Consider the following 21,195-nt stretch of genomic DNA (forward strand, 5'->3'; position numbering starts at 1 on the left):
GGAAAGATGTTTAAGAATGGCATGAAGGGGAAAAAGCAAGTTATACAACAGTGTAAATTACTATTCTAGTTGTATGAAAAAATGCATATACATTTGTAAATGCAAGAAAATATCTAGAAAAAATATACCAACCATTAATAGTAGCAAATTCTGGAGAATGGGATTCAGGGGAAGAAACAAGGGATTTTTACTTTTTGTACTGTGTGTGTGTGCATGTACATACACACATATGTATCTTTTAAAACAAATAATCGATTTATTCAATTTTCATTTTTAAAAAAGGGCAGAGCACAGCAAAGACTCTTAACTTTGGATGAATATAATTGATCTTGATTATCCACAGTGCAGGAAATATGAGCTACTCAAAGTGCTTAATGAGAAACTCATCCATTCATTCAGCAACTATTTATGGAACACTTACTACATGTCAGGCATTGTGCCTGATGATACTGCCATAACCGTGAACAAGACAGACCTAGTCCCTGCTCCATTTTTCCTGTTTCTCCTGTAAGAACCACTCTGACTTCCAGGTCTGTGTTCTCATTATGCCTATTATGCCTACGGTTTCCCATAAAATAGATACAAATTAATAGAATAATTACCAAACAAAAACAAAGGCTTTAAATGTTATTAACTCCTATTTCCTTCATAATTAATTTAAAAAGTTAACAGAAACACAATTTGTGAAAGAACAATTGAACAAGCACCATTTCAAATAAAATTCAGAAAATAATTTAGATGTTAAATGAAATTTAAGGGAAATTAGCTAAGAAAATTCAAAAGAAACAAACATTATAGGAAATTTTTATTTTCTTCATTGATTTATATTTACTTACTAAATTCTTCTACAATAATCATGTACTATACAATAAGAAGTAAAAGTTGTTCTTGAAAAGAACCCTCTGTTGCAACAACAGATCAGCTACTGCCTAAAGTCCAAGCCCCTAACCCATTATACCAGGCCGTTTATGGTCTGGCCTTGTCTAGACTCCTCGTTTTGTCAGCCCCGAGCCCATTCCACCCTCTGCTGCAAACAGCATTCTGGGACTTTCCACTGGGGAATCACTGCTCCTAACCTCCTGGGGTGGGCCCAATCCCCAGTCTTTGCCATTCAGAGCTTCTTATCCCCTTGGCCACCCCAACAGTTCAGAGGTGAACACATGACCCTAACAGATCCAAATCCAAATCAATCCTGAAAAGAGGCTAATTTTAATGAGGCTATTCAAATGATTATAAGTGCTGACATATAATACAGCTAAATTTCCTTAAAGAACTTTGTAATAAATAGAATTCTCATTTAATGTGGTCCCTGAATATTTTGTGTGACTATAACTTCAAATCACAAAACTGGCAGTGAAAACAGTCATAACTGATCGCTTTTGTTGAAACAGAACAGCAACAAAAATACAATATTAGAAAATTCCCATTTCTAAAAAGCTATTAAAACTTGATGCTGTCTCAAAGAATGTTGAAACCGTATAAATCACATCCTGTTAAAATAGCTAAGTATAGAAACAGTAAGAAAATACAGGTTACGCAGCATATATGTTAATCACTTATCCTCTGACAGAAATCTTTTAAATAACTTCAAAAATAAAGCTCCTACAGGTAATATTTCATGAGGCACCTAAAATGCCCCAATCCTAAAACAAACCAAAAAACCCCCAATCCCAAGCATTTGAAATATATTTAACTTTTAAAATAATTTTTATCGGGACTTCCCTGGTGGTCCAGTGGGTAGGACTCCACGCTCCCAATGCAGGGGGGCCCAGGTTAGATCCCTGGTCAGGGAACTAGATCCCATGTGCCACAACTAAGACCCGGAGCAGCCAAAATAAATAAATAAATAAAATTTTTTAAAAATCACCTTTATTAAAAAAAATAATAATTTTTATCAGTTAACCATTTTCCTTTCAACACTAAGAAAACTATAGAGTATATTAATAAATTACAGGGGAACAAACTTCAATGCAATATGAGAAAATAAAACTTAACCATTAGAATTTCCTAAGAGTGAAATGGACTGTCTTGTAAAACAGGGACCTCTCCTTCCCTGGAACTAAAACTAAAACCAAAACTCTGTAATTCTCTGAAAATAAGATATCCTTGAAGAATTCAACTGCTGTGCCAGCTGTTTTATTTCTTCAGAGTATAGCTGAACACATATTATAATCCACTGCATTTTTTCTAGCATTGCACAATTTTCCTGGCACACAATGTGCATACTGTATTTATTATCATATCTAGGCATCTGACAGCATTGTTATAAGAATACATAATATTATTCTCTAACTAAATGCACACATAAATTTTTCAGTCTTCAAACAGCCATGGATTTCAGTAGTTAAGTATCATATATATTTTTTCCACGAAGTCTAAATACAATACATTTCCTGAACTTTTAGCTTTCAGTTTCCTGTTCGTCAATGGTTACAATCCTAGAGGCGATACATAAACACACCCTAGCCATGGTATTTCCACTCCTGACAACAGTGGATGTGAACTTAATATGACCAAATATAACTACAGTGCATATAAATGGTATATCACAGCTAACACAGCAATAGCAGGAATTAAGCTATAAAATGGAAATATAAATTATATTCCTTATTAAGAATTCACATAACCTCCTTTTATAACTTAGAACTCAGAAAAATTTTCTCTCCCATGAAAAACTGATAAGCTTTCTTTATCAGACAATAACTATGAAACCCATCCTGTTTCCTTTTTTCTCCTGCTTGCCAGGAAGCTCAGAGCTAAATTTAATGTTCAAATACAGAAAATATTTTGCCTCAGATTATTGCTGTAAAGATTTCTTTCCACTCCCTCATCCTGCTCATTATTTCTCAAGTGATTTATGCTTAATTTCTGACTTTGTTTTTAATGTTTCTTGCCTTTTTAGTTTTAATTACAAGCTATCAAATATTTTCAATGAATAGAGTATAAAGAAACTTCATTTAAAAGATTGTATCTTTACATCACTGAATAATCTGTTAATCCAATTTATATAAAATGGGGCTTCCCTGGTGGCGCAGTGGTTGAGAGTCCGCCTGCCGATGTAGGTGACACGGGTTCGTGCCCCGGTCCGCGAGGATCCCACATGCCGCGGAGCGGCTGGGCCCGCGAGCCACGGCCGCTGAGCCTGCGCGTCCGGAGCCTGTGCTCCGCGACGGGAGAGGCCACAACAGTGAGAGGCCCACGTACCACAGGAAAAAAAAAAAAAAAATTATATAAAATGTAGGTCCTAAAATGTATATTTATTTTCCCCTTTCAAAGTTAATTGTTTCACATAATTCATGATTCACTTTTAGAAAAGTCATTGGCAAGTCTTCCAAATAAAAGACTCATAAAATGACACAAGGATCAAAACAAATTACTAAATTAGGGACACTAGATTAGGAGGATTAGTAATTTTTAAATGTTTTTAATTTACTAACAAAATTGGTCTGGCAAAGCTAGACTGTCATAAAAAATTAACTCACATAAAGTGTACTGAAATCTTATTTACTGTTATCAGCATTTTAGATGCAGAATAGACAACAGGTATAAAAATATTTAAATAGCCTAGGAATCTTAAGAAAAGAGGGAAACTCGGTCACACTTGTTTATAAACTATAGACACACAGACATATTAAAATATTCAGTATATGGTAATACCAAAAAGTTTGTTAAGTGGAGATAAAATGAGATATTAAGAAAATGAACAAAAACAACACGAAGATGAAAAGAAACTACAACCCAAACTGACAAATCCAGCCGAAAACTAAACAAAAATATACCATGAATTAAACAGAAAACCTAAGCACAGTCATATTAAACATGGGAAAGAGAAATGAACACATTTTGTAACAAAGACTACGGTCTACAAGAATGCATAATATTAAAGCTCTTCACTTTTAGAAGCCATAAATTTAAAAAAAATGATAATAAATGGAAGAAGACAGCCAAATAATTTATATAAGAGTTATAAAAACCAATTGTTCTTTTCTCTCTCAACATATGAGAATTGCAAGACATACCCAAATAAGTTAAATTACAAAAAACTTAATATTCTAAGGATGAATTTAACAGCAAAATGTATTACTATATAAATTACTATATAATTTATATAGTATTATATACTATACAGCATAGTATATAGTATTAATATGTACTATATTTATGTTAGATATATAACATATGTAATACAGTATTATATATAGTATATATAACATATAGTTATATATGGTAGAATTTACAGTACTATTACTATATAAATTTACAAGGAAAGGCTAGTAACCACTCATAAAATATAGCTTAACAGACTTCTTTCAAACAACAATAAAACAGTTGAACATAAAAAAGATTTAAAAACAGAAACAAATTCCTATATATTACCTGAAGGGGCTGAAAGAAACACACACACACACACACACACACACACAGAGCCCTCAAAAAAGAAATCTAAAATTTAATTTTGAAGCATTTCTCTTTCCCCCTAATAGCACAAATAGAAGTTAAAATTTGTTATAAAGAGTAATCATCTAAATACAAAACAAGTCACAGATCATTAGAGAGAAAAAAATCCCTTCTCCCTTCAGAAAAATGAAGACAGGAAAAAGAAACCAAACCATGGGAAATACAACTAAGTGATCTGATACAAAGCACTGAGGACATGGAAAAAATTCTTTTGTATATATATTTGTGTATTATACAATTCAACTTCAGTGTTTGAAAATGATAAACAAAAATTAGGATTTCAGTAAAAATGAATCCAGTTAGAAGTCTTTTTTTTTTTTCTTTTTTTAAGGAATATGGCAGGATGAGCAGAGAGGTCTAGGGTATTTTTATGTAACCCATGCCACTTTTTCTTTCTTTAATCATGGGAAAGAATACAGAACCTGAAAAGATTACTAGCTGTGAAACAATTTTATGACAAAATTATGCTTAAAGTGACTAAAACGTATTTGTACGTCACACAAATTTTCAAAATGCAAGGACAGCATCTTGTCAAATTTAAAACAAGACATTTCAAGGGAAGAAAAGTAGTGTGACAGTGATTTGGAGATGAGGAAATGACATTAAGGAGAAAAAATTACGTGCTCTGTAAAAAGGGAAGGGAGTATTTATTGAGCAACTAGAGTATCCAGACACTAAGCTTAGGGCTTTATAAAAGACATTCTATCACACTGCATCTAGGTAGGAAAACAATATAGAAGAAAACAATGCTTAAATAAGTTTCTCACCATTATGTGTGGCATATGGTAAAATGTAAGAGACGAAAGAAGATGTAAACTTAGAGACTACTGTACTAGTAGAAGTACACGGCTGGGGGCTGTGAGGTGAAAGTACAATAGCTCCCAACTTTTCATGCTAATCTTACTGGACTATCAATCACTCTGTAAAAGAACCTGTGTTCCACCATGACAGAAACAGAAGTCTACTTTTTTTGAGAATGATATTTATGTTTACAACACTATTGTATTTATAATTTACAACTCTAAAAATAAAAGAAAGAACCCTTTTGTTCCTAAAGAAGATTTTGGAGCCTTGGTTTTATTTTTTGATTTTTAATTTTATTTTTTTTAATAAATTAATTTTATTTATTTTTGGCTGCCTTGGGTCTTCGATGCCGCGCGCGGGTTTCCTTTAGTTGCGGTGAGCAGGGGCTACTACTCTTCCTTGCAGTGTGCAGGCTTCTCATTGCGGTGGCTTCTCTTGTTGCAGAACACGGGCTGTAGGTGCACAGGCTTCAGTAATTGTGGCTCACAGGCTCCAGAGCGCAGGCTCATTAGTTGTGGCGCATGGGCTTAGATGCTCCGCGGCACGTGGGATCTTCCCAGACCAGGGATCGAACCCGCGTCCCCTGCATTGGCAGGCAGATTCTTAACTACTGCACCACCAGGGAAGCCCTAGAGCCTTGGTTTTAAATATTACTTTAAGAATAGTAATGCCTGTCCAAGAAGTGTGATCATGGGCTTCTCATTAAGAATAGAGTGAATTATTACCACATTATTCCTGGCAGTAAAATTACTTCTTACCTTGGTGTTTGATAGCTGTTAGTAGAAAGATTATTGGTAATACTACTGTAATTCCCACCCAGATGGTTAAGAGTCATACTAGGACGACAGTAAAAAAGCAGCCCTAGTTTAGCTCTGAAAGGTACAGGCCACTAATTAATTAGCTGTGGATCCTGACTTTACTTCCTCTGGACCTCAACGTCCTCATCTGTACAATAAGACTGCTGGACTAGAACATACTTCCCTACCTTCCTCCCCCTTTTTCCCTCTCCCTGGCCCTTTCTACTTCATGACTTCAGTGATTTAGGATCTAGACTGGGATTTTTGAGGACAGAGAGGTAAATAGCAGAAACCCACTAAACTCTGGAGAAGAGGAATAAGAATTATGTAAACAACTAGAATATGGAGAGAAAAAGAGAAAGCCCAAAATACATGTTTACAAAAACAAATGGACTAATTAAAGAGGCATAATGGTTCAGAATAGAGGATCATGAGCTTCATTGTCAAAATTAGTATGATAGTAGTTTCAGTTATATGACATCAGGAAAGATAGTGAGAAGTGCTAGAGATACAGACTTAGAAATGTTATTTGTAACACACAAGAATGCTTTACAAATAACCCAAGAAATCTTCCCAAGTTCCCCCAGTACATATGGAAAAGATGCCATACTCCCTGGCTTAATCATTCACAATTCTGCCCTAACATAATCACTCACTGTTTTCCAACAGGTTATTCCCTCCAGTCCATTTGGCTTCATCATTTCAGACAAACCTATGAAATCTCCCCTTCATTGTCACTCAGTGTTCTGTCAAATGCTTTCTCCCTTCTTTCAGTTTATAATAACAATTTATCATGCTCTAACCATGTTTGAGGCACCATTCTAAGCACCTGACATGTATAAACTCATTTAATTCTCTCAACAATCCTAGGAAGGAGGTCAAGTAACTTGCTAAAGATTACACAGTAGCAGAGTCAGGATTCCAACACAGGCAAACTGGCTCCAAGGACTCTGTCCTCCTAACTTGCTAACTAGTCCTACAAGGCTTAGGTGGAGTTCTGTCACCTTCCTGAAGTTCTCACCTGCTTAGCAATTATTCCTGTCTCTTGAGACCTTAAGTAAACCACTCCTTTGTCACTTACCACAAGACCTAGGTTGTTATTTATCTTTTGTGCACATGTTCTATCTTTTCTAAGGACAGGATCTTGTCTTATTTATCCTGTAACAACACTACTTAGAACCTAACAGAACTTATTATCTGGAACACAAAAGTGCTTATTAATGAAACTATAATAGCATTTAACATTTATTGAAGACATATGCCAGGTTCTGGGCTAAGTACTTTACATGTATTGTCTCATTTATTCCTCACAACCCTTAGGTAGGTATTAATACTGCCTGCACCTCCTATTATTATAGATGAGGAAACTGAGCTTAGAGAGAAGCTACATATCTTGTCCCATAACACAAAGTGGTGGTGACAGTCTTACTTAAGGGTCTAACCAGAATCTTAATCTCCAGCCAACCACAAAACACACTGAAGAAAGAATCAGTCCTAACAACAATTCAGTTCAACTTTCACTTACTCTGCAGCACTACTCTGAACACCAAGGATTCAGAATTAGAGGCACAGCTGCTGCCCTTAAGAAACTCACAGTGCACTAAGACTTCAGGACCAAACTTTGATATCACAGGCAGAGCGACCATCATCAAAACTTAAGGAAGATTTTAACTTATATTTTAAATCAAAATATCTAAATAATCCTTGGAAACTCTTCCATCCCCTTCCTTCTCCCTTCAGGCTTCCCCCACTCCCTCTACCCTAGGACTCATCTCTCTAGTTTCTGTATTATCGAGTAGAAGGATCCCACTAATCCTGACAACTATCAGGATGTCTAAATTTAATTTATCAGTAGCTCAGACTCAAGGGTCTATTTGGCGAATTCCATGTCCATAATGAAATATGGGCAATGGACAGCTAGAAAAAAACAGTAGCAAGGAGAAGCAGCAAAAAGAGGGAGATGAAAGTCACACTGTATAGCAAAGAAAAAGCAAGAAAAGCAGGAGAGTGGACACAAATAGAAGGTGAAAGTGAGTCCAGAATAAATCCAGTAGAGAGATGTAGATAAATGAAAACACTAAAATCTAATTCATTTTGCAAATGCTGACTCCTTTAATTATTTCTTTTCCTAACTTCTAATGGAAACAGAAAAATACGTAGGTGAAACAATCACTGAAAAAAATCATTAACCAGGAACAGTATATAAATCAGGAGTTTTTCCCCTGAAAAACCACTCATTTTAGAATTTCAGAGCTGCAAAAAGACCTTAGAACACTATCTAATCCAACCCATTCATTTTACAATTAATATAAGGCTCAGTAAGGTTAAGTAACTTTAACTTTCCCAAGATCATGTAGCAACACTCCTGAATCTCATCCCTGTCTATGCCTACTATACTAGGCTTCCTAGAAACGGTGTAATTTTCTCTTCCATTTTCCACTCGTAATAACTATTAAATTAATTTCTGCATAAGCATCTCAGAATCCCCATATTATTCTTACTTCTCATAGAAGAAAATAATCAGGTATTCTGGATTATCTAAAACAATACCAAATTTTATTCTCTTATCCCCAAAGTCAGTAATCTTAAATTGGGTCTTGATTTCTACAAGGAAGAAATTCAAACATTTCCCAGAAGAGCAGAAAGAAGAAAGAGCTCCATAAGCTGACCAAAAGCAAGCCAAGTTGATAAGCTACAATCCATCTGTAAAGGACTCAGGCCCAAGACCACTGGAGGGTGGACGACTGCTAGTGGGAAGCAGAATGGATATCACTTATTTTCCCATTTCTATTTTATATCTTCCCAACTAACCTCAGGTTCCTATCTTTCTGACAACCGTCAATTCTAGGAGCCTGTAAAAAGAAGGGAAAGTAATGAGGTAAGAGTATCATGTCACTTTCGGCACAATGGCTTTTTGATAAGAACTATCTTGGTCAGGAAATATGCCACAAGGAATAGAAGGGTTTTCGGGTAAACCCACAGATCTTTATTTTTCCCATAAAAACACAAGAAGTCCTGAAAATATGTTATATACACTCAGTATTTCCCCCACTGCAAAGCACCTGCAGATATTCTGCTGGAAGGAACTCATTCTGGGCTATTTCTGTGGTCCAAGAAAGTCTGCTGCCTATATCCCTTGATAAACTGTGGGCCCTGCTGGCCATCATTCACGAGGTTATTAGAGCTGAGTGATTTGGAAATCGTCTCTATCACCTTGGTTTAAATATAATGATTTCCTAGCCCTTAAAAATTATGTGTTTGCTTACAAGACTGGCTGAAGCCTTCTCTGAAAGGGAAGAAAATGCCCTATTTTACTTTAGGAACATATCTTAATTTTGATATGTATGAAGTTCATTATAGATTAGGGATAACTTCCTGCTAACATGTTATCCAAATTAGGACAACTGGAGTGGAAATGAAAAAGGACGAAAAGATAAAAAGACATTTAAAAACAAAGTGATTTAGTGACTCACTGAGCTTAAGAAGAAAAGGAAGAGTAAAAAATGACCAGTAAGAATAATGGTGTCACAAACAGCTAAAGAGGAAAGTCAGGAAGAGAAGCGTTTTGACTGGGGGTGGAGAGAGGGGGTGTTGGTGTGCAGTTGCTACAGAGATGGTATTTAAACATATTTAGTTTCAAGACATAAGTGAAAATTTGGGCCTCAGTTTTGCAAGGCCTGGAGTTTAGACATAAGATATACATTTGGAGCCTAAAAAAGCACAGCAATGACTGAGTTTTGAGAGAAAGAGAAAGTAACAGCAAAACATTCAGACAACAGCATTCCTCAGACACTACACTTTGAAGATAATCTAACTTATCAGATGAACAGTACTACCTTATTCTATAGATTAGAATATTTGGACTAATTTATTATAAATAAAAGGCTAAAAAATTAATCTTTCTTTTCCAGGCTATGAATTGACAGAAAGGAACTTAGAATAAAAATAGTTTCATAATTACTGATTGTCCAAAGTTAAGTCTCTGAGTTAAAACACACTGCTTTTCAGGTTTCTCTATTTACAATGAAACTTTTGAAAAAAATTGAGAAAAATCTGGTACACTAATACCACTACTATTTTACAATATTTGTGAGAATGTATCAGTTTTTAAAAGCACACTAACCAAAATGTTGATAATTAATAAATCTGAAGAATGGGTATATGGAGGTTCATTATTATTCTCTCCAGTTCTGGATATGTTTGAAACTTTCATAATAAAAAAGTCTAAAAAAAAAAGGCTACCTACAGATATTTTTAAAGTTCTATCTGCAGTTAGGGTCTGACAACTCAAAATAAAATTCTAAAAACTTCAAATGTTTTATTCATGCTCAATAGACCAATGAAATTTAGTGTGTATGAAAGGGAGATAAGGCCCTGTCATTTCAGAGGAACATGAATATGTTCATTAAATGGAGAAAGTCCTTTTATCCATGTTGGTTGAGTTGGACATCTGTTATTTTTCTCTTCAAAGAACTTATATTGTTAAAGAAAAATATATAGACCATATAAATGTATGGTTTTTGTTAGTAAAGGCAACATAAATGTTCATCCCCAGTTATCAATGATTAATTTGCTGAAACTGCTGGCTAGTAATTCTGTTACTTCAAATCATATTCCACTCTAGTAAATAACCAAATAAACAAATTTCTTATGTGGATGCAAAAAACTGATTAAAAAATGAATACCCATAAATGATGCCCAATCCTAAATTGTGAAGAATACATATTTAAGGTTATATAAAATAGTAAGTCAAGAAAAAAAGCTGAACGTTTTAAACAACTGACATAGTTTTAGGGCTGCTGTAGAGTGATTTGCTTTAAATTAAACCTGTTTAAATTACAGTTTAAACTAACAGTGAGCATCAAATTCACCACCTTAGATTTACCACTTAACCTACGATCAAGATTAGTTTATATGGTTTACAAGCACCAATCCTTCCCCCTACTATAAATACCACCCACAAATGACAACCAGCTTTGTTTGCCTCTTCTTTGTCTGGTGAGTTCCAGGACAGTAAAGACTGCACGTTTGTGCAAAACCTAGCACACAGAAGGTGTGCAACTCTCTTAACAGGAATTATCAATTCCCAGGAAGCTATCCCTAGGTATCAGTCTCATTCCCTAGGTGACTTACACAGGATAACAAAATAAAGCACAGTTTCCTGGCTGGCAGTTTGCCTTGAATTATTTTCAGGATCTTGTCTCTTCTAACAGAAATATGTTGCCATGAAACTTCAAAGGGAAGCAGCATAGATACATATATGTAGAGACAAAAGACTGTCAGTAATTCTCTTCTCCTACATCATTATTAAAGCACTGCTTAATTTCAAATTGAGGTATTTCACTTTTTTCAGATAACAGGGTCATTCTCCTCATCTTCAACAAATTTTTATAGTTTTTTTCCTTATGAAAGTAAAAGTTACATACCATAAAATGCACGGATCTTAAGTATTCAGCTGGGTAAATGTGAACAAATGTATACACCAACAGTTGGTGAATCTGGAAGTTCCTCGTACTGGTCTTGCAACTGTTCTGCAAGTTAAAAATTACATGAAAATGAAAACTTACCCCAAAGGTGTACACTTGAATTCCATAGCTTGATTCCCAAATCAAGTTATAGAATATTTCCATTACCCTAAAAAGTTCCTTTTTGCCCCTTTCCAGTCATCCACAGCCCTTACCCAGAAACCACTGTTCTGATTTCTATCACCATACCTAAATTTGGCCTGTTCCTGTATTTTTTATGAATGGCATCTTATAGTACATACTTGTGTTTGGCTTCTCTTGCTCTGAATAATATTTCTGAGATTCATCTATGTCACTATGAATCAATAGTTCATTACTATTGTGAAAAAGCTGCTATGAACATTTTTTTTTTTTTTTTTTTTTTTTTTGCGGTTCGCGGGCCTCTCACTGTTGCGGCCTCTCCCGTTGCGGAGCACAGGCTCCGGACGCGCAGGCTCAGCGGCCATGGCTCACGGGCCCAGCCGCTCCGTGGCATGTGGGATCTTCCCGGACCGGGGCACAAACCCGTGTGCCCTGCATCGGCAGGCGGACTCTCAACCACTGCGCCACCAGGGAAGCCCTGCTATGAACATTTTTATCAGTCTTTCTGTGTACATGTACTTTATTCCTCTTGGTGTAGCAAGATTTCATTTAAAAAAAAAGGTTTCACATATAAATAAGCCTGTGAAGTCACACAGTATAGATAGATGGATTGATTTATATATATACATATAGCAAACATACAGTTACATATATAATGCAAATATATATAGCATACTTTATCTACCTGTGTGTATATATTTATGTGTGTGTGTATATATATGTGTGTGTGTCTCTACAAATGGATTCTGAGAGGTCCACCTAGGACCAACAAAGATATTTTAAAAGACCTTATAGGGCTTCCCTGGTGGCACAGTGGTTAAGAATCCGCCTGCCAATGCCAGGGACATGGGTTCGAGCCCTGGTCCGGGAAGATGCCACATGCCACGGAGCAACTAAGCCCATGCGCCACAACTACTGAGCCTACGCTTTAGAGCCTGCGAGCCACAACTACTGAAGCCCGAGGTGCCTAGAGCCTGTGCTCTGCAACAAGAGAAGCCACAGCAATGAGAAGCCCTTGGCGTACGGCAACGAAGAGTAGCCCCGGCTCGCCACAACTAAAGAAAACCCGCGCACAGCAACAAAGACCCAGCTCAGACAAAAACAAATAAATTCATTTAAAAAAAAAAGACCTTATAAAGTTCATAGTGCAAGTAAATTTAAGATAGGAAAGATGACATTTCAATTTTTCTTAGTATTATGTTTTAACCTAAGACTAATTCAAAAGAGAAACAAATTTCTTTCCATGTAAATTACCCTGTTTTGCTTCAATGAAATACCCTTCTTCTCATAACAAATCCCCTTCTCAAACTAGAATTTCAAAACATTAAATATTACCATCCACCATGTAATAATTTTTTATGCTAGGGGCCAAATCCAAAATCTGTCAATATTCTATTTTACTGTCTTGCTTTTTTAAAACGTTAAAAACATGGAAATAATACCATTGGCTAATATTTAACATTTCATCCTCATTCAGAACACTGTATATTCTGAAAAAGGCTAGGATGTTTTCTGTTCCAAAAAGTATCTTACTACATACAGCATTAAGTCTGTGATAGAGACATTCTAACCTTCAAATTCTGTGTGTAATTTTCGGCAGACAGTAGAGGAGGATCTTTAATTTCCAGAGATAGAACACTGAGAAACATACACACAAATCTGATTTTTGATGAGATCAATTTGAAATTCCCAGCCCTGTTTTTGATAATCAGATGATCATTTTCAGGGGACTAGGAGTGGCTCCTTATTTAACATTATACATAAATTGTCAAGACTGAGGCTGAACACTACAAACGGTTCCAGAAATTTACCATCATCTGCTTTAGGAAGGGTTTGCAACTACAAAAGGGAAAAAAAAACCTCTTCTAGCCTTTGATCTTTCTCCATCTTTTATTCTTCCTTCCAAACAATTTCAAGACCATACAATTCAAGTGTACTATATATATATTTTTTGTTTTTTTAATAAATTTATTTATTTATTTTTGGCTGCGTTGGGTCTTCATTGCTGGGCATAGGCTCTCTTTAGCTGCGGTGTGCGGGCTTCTCACTGCGGTGGCTTCTCTTGTTGCAAAGCACGGGCTCTAGGTGTGCGGGCTTCAGTAGTTGTGGCTCGTGGGCTCTGGAGTGCAGCTCAGTAGTTGTGGCACACAGGCTTAGTTGCTCCCCAGCATGTGGGATATCCCCGGACCAGGGCTCGAACCCGTGTGCCCTGCATTGGCAGGCAGATTCTTAACCACTGCACCACCAAGGTAAGTCCCGTGGTTACTGTTTTAAAATCAATAGTTATGTGATTTACGTACCAACGTCCACCTAATCTCTGGTGAGTGTAGATTTAATTTTCCTTACACTTTTGGGGACATAATGTCAGAAGTTAAAAATGCGCTGTAAAAAAATTCAGAATGTGAAAAAATGAAAAAACAAAATCTAATTACTAATCAGCTAGGTTAGAAAGTTCACAGTCTCCGAATTATAAAATGTATAAAATATTTAATTGTTCAGCATAAAATAATTACAGAATTTAGTGTGCCAAAATATATACGATATAGATTCTTTGTTAGGAATTGTGGAAAATTATATTAAAGGCCTACAGAAAATATTCTTAATGACAGATACAGCATGCATACTACTGTTAAATAAAGCAGTATTAATGTCTAACAGTATCATGTGATCTACCCTCAAATTTAGCTGGTTTAATATGTGTCCCTGTTCTTTTGTAGCTTTATTCATTCAAAAATATTTGCCCACCCCCAAACTAAAAAGGAGCCACACCTGAGGGTCAGTGACTTAAAAACACTCCCAACATTTATTGTGTAGATGCAAGAATTCAACTTATGCTTAATTTTGAAGCTGTAATGTGGTTGACACTTTTATGATATGGTCTACCGCAAGTTAAAGTGGACAACAATCAGAAATTAAAATATGTAAAAACTGAATTTGAAAATGGTCTTTTAATTAAAGGGCACTTCCATAGTTAAAGTTCCCCAAATATGCTTTATGTAAAAAAAACTAAGAAATATAGCTTTAATTTATGATACATGGTATATTTAAGCATCATTATAGGATAATGACTATAAAACTTCTAATTACACATAGCAAACTAATATATTCCTATACACTTTAAAGGACAATTATATACATCACCCATAACCCCAGTCTCATAAGATTCCTTAGAACTACTTATACATAATAAAACCCACTCTGCACGAGTCACTGTTCAAACAATCTACCTTCACTAAACATCAAAAAGCCAACTCAGCTTTCAACAGGAATAACTTCTTCTACAGCCAGAGAAAAAGGATGTTTTTCCTTCTCTAGACTGGTTCTAAGGTAAGAAGCCTTTAGGAAACAAAACAACCTAAAATATGTATCCTTTTCCAATCCAAGGATAAACAGAAAATTGAAGATTTCACTAGTTGCCTAATCCAATATTTTAAAATGTTCATGTTGAACTGGTTAAAATCATGTTTTAAAAAAGAAATTCACCCAAAATTCCCATCACTAAAAAAACTGAAGATTCAGAAACACACTTGTTTTGTTAAATATTGTAAAGACAAAGACCTCACAGCATATAAGCCTGTTGTTTTAGAGAAATAAAACATTTTATAAAGTCCATCTTTGATTTTTTAAAAAATCCCAGTCACAACTAGACTATTGGTTAAAGAGTTCACCTTTAAAAGGTGTTACTAATTAGCTACGTAAGTAACTAAAATTACTATTCAATGAAACACTAATAAAGTACCATAATTAAAATAACTGTCCTTAAGAAGTTAAACTTACATCTCTTAAGTACAAATCATACCCAGCACAGATATAAAAAAGACACATTAGAAGAAAATAAGTGAGTAATCTAAATCAACTGCTCCTCACAAATGAATGTTATTAATAACCTTCATAATATATTTTAAAGTAATTATACATTATTTTAAAACTTTTTTTTCTATAGATGCCCTAAATTGGTCAGGGCCATAATTGTAGATTGTTAAGTGAGGTCAGATGGGAGAGAGAGAAACAGAAAATAAATGAAAAGTATAACAAATAAAAATTTCCCACAAGAATAATAAGTTTTTCAAATCTATCCTTGCGGGCGGGGGGGGGACTCTTATGCGGGGCGGGGGGTGTGGTGCGGGAGAATTCCCACAGACTACTCAAAATACTGAACCAAAACAAGCCTTAACTTTTCCCTTGTCTACAATCTAACAAAACGGGAAGACAATGAAAATAAACACTCCTGTGAGCCCTCAGAAAGGCAAAGAAAGCTCCCATTCAACGCTAAGCCTTATTCCACTCCTGTAAAGTAAATCCAAAACCACGAGCTCAAACTGCTTCATGAAGAATTTACTGAATGGCGGCCAAACGTTGTACACGCTAACCTGAACCACACTGAAGGATATCTAGAGTTCTGCATTCTCCATTTACAACCTGTACCTTACCATGCATGCTTTCGCCACCACTGCAGAAACCGACTTTTACAAAGATGTTCCTCCCGGCAAGTCAATGGAAAGAAGGCAATCTACACGCTGACAACACCCGCCCCCCACCTTTTTTTTTTTTTTTTCCAATCAATACTAGTTTTGACTCCTATACTGCGGCCAGCACACCTTTTTAGAAATCATTAAGGGAAAAGGCGTTATAACGTCCCAGAGTGAACTGAATACTGAGCTCTGAAACAACTTTTCACTGGCTTTCACCTGGCACTAGGATTATCACCTGTTAGAACGCCGCCGCACCCGCACCCTCTACGAGCGGCCGAGAGCGGGGATGCTGTTTCCAGTCACTGGTCCCTGGGCGGCAGGTGAAGGCGGTGAACGCGCATCCACACCCACCGCCCGAGGAGCGCAAACCGAAAGCCAGGACGGCGGCGGCGGGACGCTCCGTTATCCTCACTCTCGGCTGGCCCGCCAGGTGAGCGCGGCTCCATCGCGCCCGCGGCGTCCCGGTGCACGGCTCACCCCGGCTCCACTTCTCCCGCCGCCCGGGCCCCGGAAAGCGAAGTTTCTCTCCCGCCCGCGGCAGCTGCTGTTCACGCGCCTCCCGGCTCTCCGCCGGTCCCGCCGTCTGCTCCGGGCTGCCGCGGTCACGGGCGCCGGGCCTCGGGCGAGTCGGGGGCCGCGGACGGGAGCCGTGACCTGTCACCCCGGGAGGAAAACAAAAGCCGGGTGAGGACCAGCGGGCGCGACCGGCCTCGCCTCCGAGAGAGAAAGCGCGGCGGGGGGCGGGGAGCCGCTCCAGGAGCCGCCGGCTCCGCGCCTCCAGGAGGGAGCCCCTGCCCCGCGGCCCGGCGGGACGTAGAGGAGCCCCGCAGTGGAGCTAGAGGCTTCCAGCGCGCCCGTCTGGGGGATCCCCAGGCCCCCCTGGCCCCGACGCGCCGCTCCCGGGCTGGGGAGCCGCGTGAGGGGGCGGGGAGGCGGCGCAGCGGCGGCCGGACCGCGAAGCAGGGAATTCGGCTCCCTGGGCTTAGCGACCACACTCCCCATCCCTGCGGCCATGGAGCCAGTACCTGTCGCCGCGGTTGTTCGTCTGCTCTGTCTCTCTCCGCCTAGCCCGCGAGCCGCTGGCCCCTCAGCCCGCCCAGCAGGCCACCCGCGCACCGGACGCCGCCGCCCGAGACTGGCAGCGCCCGCGAACCGGCCCGAATCCCCCGGGCAGCGCCCGGCGCCGTCCCACCCCCGCTGGCCGCAGGACCCGCCTCCCATAGGGCCCCGGGGCTGTCAGTCCGCCCCCAAAAGGCGCGCGGGCTGTCGCTCCGCCTGTCCGGATTGGCGGCCGCGCGCCGTCCATGCAAATAAGGCCCCGCCCCCAACCATTTGCACCTCCGCCTTGGTGTAACCTCCGCCTCTCCCCGCCAGCCCACGTGTCTGGCCCTTGCCCTTTGTGGGGGCTGGAGGGAAGGGATGGAGGAAACTGACCGACACCCCCTCCCACCATCCCTTATCTCCGGGAAAACTAATGCCTAAAGAAGCTAGTTGGCTAAGCATATGGATCTCTCTCTGAAAGCTCTGCCCTCCTGTCTGCCCACTAGACCTGCCCTGAGGATGGAGAGTGACAGACCAGGCTTGTTTGTGTGAGGTTAGCCCCAGAAAACAATACCAGGAACTCAAAGTTGTCCATTTGGAACTGGGGAAAATCCCACTTGGAGAACCATAGCACGTAGCACATAGCACTTCCCTCTGGACACTCAGGGACTGTGAAGACTACGCTTTCCTGTGGCTTTCTGCCTTTCAAACATGAGATCCCAGGTGACTGAGAGAGCAAAGGGCCTTAAAAGATGTCTGTGTTCTCTGCCACCTGCGAAAGGGTAGACCTGCTGAGCAACTCAGCTTCAGGAGGTGCTCAGGCCCCTCCAATGAAATGGCCACCCAGAGATTCAGATGAGGGGACTGAGCTAGCCACCTGGGCTTTAGCGAGTAGCTAGCTCAGTCTCATTTTTGAGAAAACAGAAACCCGAAGTCCTATAGCTATGGAGCTTACTAATTACCTATGGAAACCTAACATCTCCTAGCTCCACAACTGCTGTCTAAGCTATATCACCTGGGTCATTTAGGTATTGATGACAAGTTTCTACAAATCACCATCCCTGCCTTCAGGAGGTGCTGCCTGCAGAAATAACCACTAGAGCTGACACTGAAACCTCGTCAAGGGCAAAGGCCCTGTCTCAGTGCCTAGAAGCTTCCCTTTTTACCAGATGCCAGGGAGAGTCACTGAAACAATTTATTTGTGCATTAATTCAGTAAGACAATGGTGATTAAAACTACTCTGCATACTAACAACAGTTGATTAAGCATCTACTATGATTTTTTTTTTTTTTTTTTTCGGTACGCGGGCCTCTCACTGCTGTGGCCTCTCCGGCCGCGGAGCACAGGCTCCGGACACGCAGGCCCAGCAGCCATGGCTCACGGGCCCAGCCGCTCCGCGGCATGCAGGACCCTCCCGGACCAGGGCACGAACCCGTGTCCCCTGCACCGGCAGGCGGACTCTCAACCACTGCGCCACCAGGGAAGCCCTACTATGATTTTTAACAGCAAGAATTAAGCACTGTGCTGTGTGCAGGGTATACAGAGGTGAGAGGACACTGTCCCAGCCCTTAAGGGCTTCAGCGTAAAAGACAGTGACATCCATATTGCATGTCAGTGCTCCTTATGTTTCAGAGACTGTGACAGATGTCTGCATAGGGAGTGGCTATGCATAGGCCAGTGGAGAACTCCAAGGAGAGGGGAATTCACTCTTCCTGGGAGAGTCAGGAAAGGCCTGGAAGAGGTGACTCTAGAGCTGAGTCTTAAAAGATAAGTATTAAAAGATGGTGTTTTTGCCAGACTGACAGATGTGGAAGAGGAAGGAAAGGAACTCCCCTGGGCGGGGGCCAGGGGGGCGGGTTGTGGAGGAGGGAATAGCAGGAGCAAAAAGAATGCAGACCTGGAAAAGCCTAGTAACTGAGGGAACAGCAAGGAACAGTGTGGGCAAATCTGCAGGGCTGTGTAGCCATGTCACATGGTCTGGGACCAGGCTCTTCCAGGAGGAAGACAGAAAGACCCGGGAGGCTGCCAGGCTGTGTTGTAACACACCGCAGCAAACAACAACAGGCCCTGTAGATACAGCTGCAGACTTTTTTTTTTTCCCTAGGCCAGAGTCTGTGGGGAACAGTCAGTTCCACAGTTCCGATGGCAGCCTGGCTGGCCACACCCACTCTCTCAGAAAACCACTCCGGTCACTGCACTTGCCTGCCTCAGCATTTGGAAACACGCGTGCTTGCAATTTCCCTAAGCATTGCTGCCCTTCAGAACGCAAAGATAACATGGGCTATGGCTGCAGACACCTGGGTGTGAGATGAGCAACCCTTTCCTCCTGTGCACAGGAGTCCTCTGCAAGGCCTGTCACCACAGCTGGCTTCATGGGAGTGTAACCTGTGCTCGGATTAATGCTCTGCTGTTACTGTCCTGAAATTCTTAATATTTTAACAAGGGGCCCGCATTTTTATTTTGTGATGGGACCAGCAAATTATCTGCCCATCCTACCTGTCACTGTTAATGAGGAATGCTTGTGATACTGCTCAAACCATATCTCATTTAAAATACTTAGCATGGGGAATTCCCTGGTGGTGCAGTGGTTAGGACTCTGTACTTTCACTGCCCAGGGCACAGGCTCAATCCCTGGTCAGGGAACTAAGATCCCAGAAGGTGCGCGGCACAACCAAAGAAATTAAAAATAAAATAACTTGGTTTGTTCATATGCATTGTATCACCTGATTCTCACAGTGACAACATGGAGTGGGCCTATATTACCGGTCCCATCTATTAGTTGAGAAAACTGAAGTTTGGCAACCTTCTCCAGGTGGCACAGCTAGGAGGTGGCAGAGTTCGTATTTGAACTCAGCCCACCCAAGCACTATTCCATCCACTTCAGAGCTACCTCCGTGTCAGTTTCAGAATCCTTTCAAACATAGATTTGTACATGAAGGATTTTAAGAGTCAGAATACCTGATGGAATGGATATCTGTCATTTCATGGCTATCACCTTTTAAATAGTTTTTCATCAATTTTGAAAAACTCTCCGCCATTGTATGTTCAAATACTCTTTCTGTACATTTTCCTCTTTCCTTCCGGGCCCCCAGTTGAAATATATATTAGACCTTCTCACTACATCCCTTTCTTCTGTATTTTCTATCTTTTGTCCTTCCATGCTTTGTTCTAAAAATTTCTTCTGACTCTTTCAGTTCACTAATTCTCTCTTCAGCTTTTTAAAAAAAATTCTCCTCTTAAACCCATCCACTGAGCTCTTAAATTTGGTTATTCTATTTTTTTTAGTTCTAGAATTTCTATCTGGTTCTTTTTCAGATCTGCTATGTCACTATTCTTATATCCCTTACTGCCCTACTTAATTTTCAAGCTCGGCTTTTCTCTCCTTAAACATAGTAAGTATAGTTGTTTTAGGGTCTGTGTCCCTGGTGGGGGGGAGGAGCACAATCTGGAGTCCCTGGGGGTCCACTTCCATTGTCAGTTTTTCCTACTGGTTCTTCCTCATGTAGTTTTATCTCCTCATGTACCTGGTTATGTTTTGGACATTGTATTTGAAAAATCATTTGAGACATTGATGATAATATCTTCCTCCAGAAAGGATTTCCATTGGTTTCTGCAGGCATCCTGGGACACCAGCAAGCTAGGATCACCTTAACCCAATTTCAGGGGCTTCTGATTTTCTGAGCCTCCCTGATAACTTGAAGCTAGACTAGAGTCTGTGGGAGGGTTTGTTCATTTATGGTTTCCCCTTACTCAGTGCTACAGTTCTTTGAGGTCCCAGTTGAAGATGGGGAGTTTTTTTTCCAGTTATACATTGTTTCATAGCAAACTGTCCCCAAATTTAGCAGTTTAAAACAGATGTCAGTAGATTTTTTCTTAAAGGGCCAGATGGTAAATATTTTAGGCTTGCAGGCCATATGGTCTCTATCATAACTACTCAACTCTGTCATTACAGTACAAAACAGACATAGACAACACATCAATGAATGGCCTGGCTATTTAACAATAAGATTTTATTTG

At 39.6% G+C, this 21,195-nt stretch overlaps 1 protein-coding gene across 3 annotated transcripts in view; it reads right to left on the reverse strand.

Moving 5' to 3' along the window:
• The window catches only part of FKBP5 (FKBP prolyl isomerase 5), a 99,262-nt gene extending 81,988 nt beyond the window's left edge, over nt 1–17,274 (reverse strand). The window contains exon 1 of one of the 3 annotated variants that reach the window (XM_007467255.1): nt 11,486–11,593. The gene's annotated coding sequence lies outside the window, so the exon portion shown is untranslated. Of the gene's footprint in view, nt 1–11,485; nt 11,594–17,093 lie in introns of those variants that run through there. The other 2 variants (XM_007467256.1, XM_007467254.1) reach the window with 2 other exon arrangements.
• Between the last annotated feature and the right edge of the window lie 3,921 nt (nt 17,275–21,195).

The sequence above is a fragment of the Lipotes vexillifer genome, unplaced genomic scaffold (genome assembly GCF_000442215.2).
Source record: "Lipotes vexillifer unplaced genomic scaffold, Lipotes_vexillifer_v1.1 scaffold528, whole genome shotgun sequence".
NCBI classification, from domain to species: domain Eukaryota; kingdom Metazoa; phylum Chordata; class Mammalia; order Artiodactyla; family Lipotidae; genus Lipotes; species Lipotes vexillifer.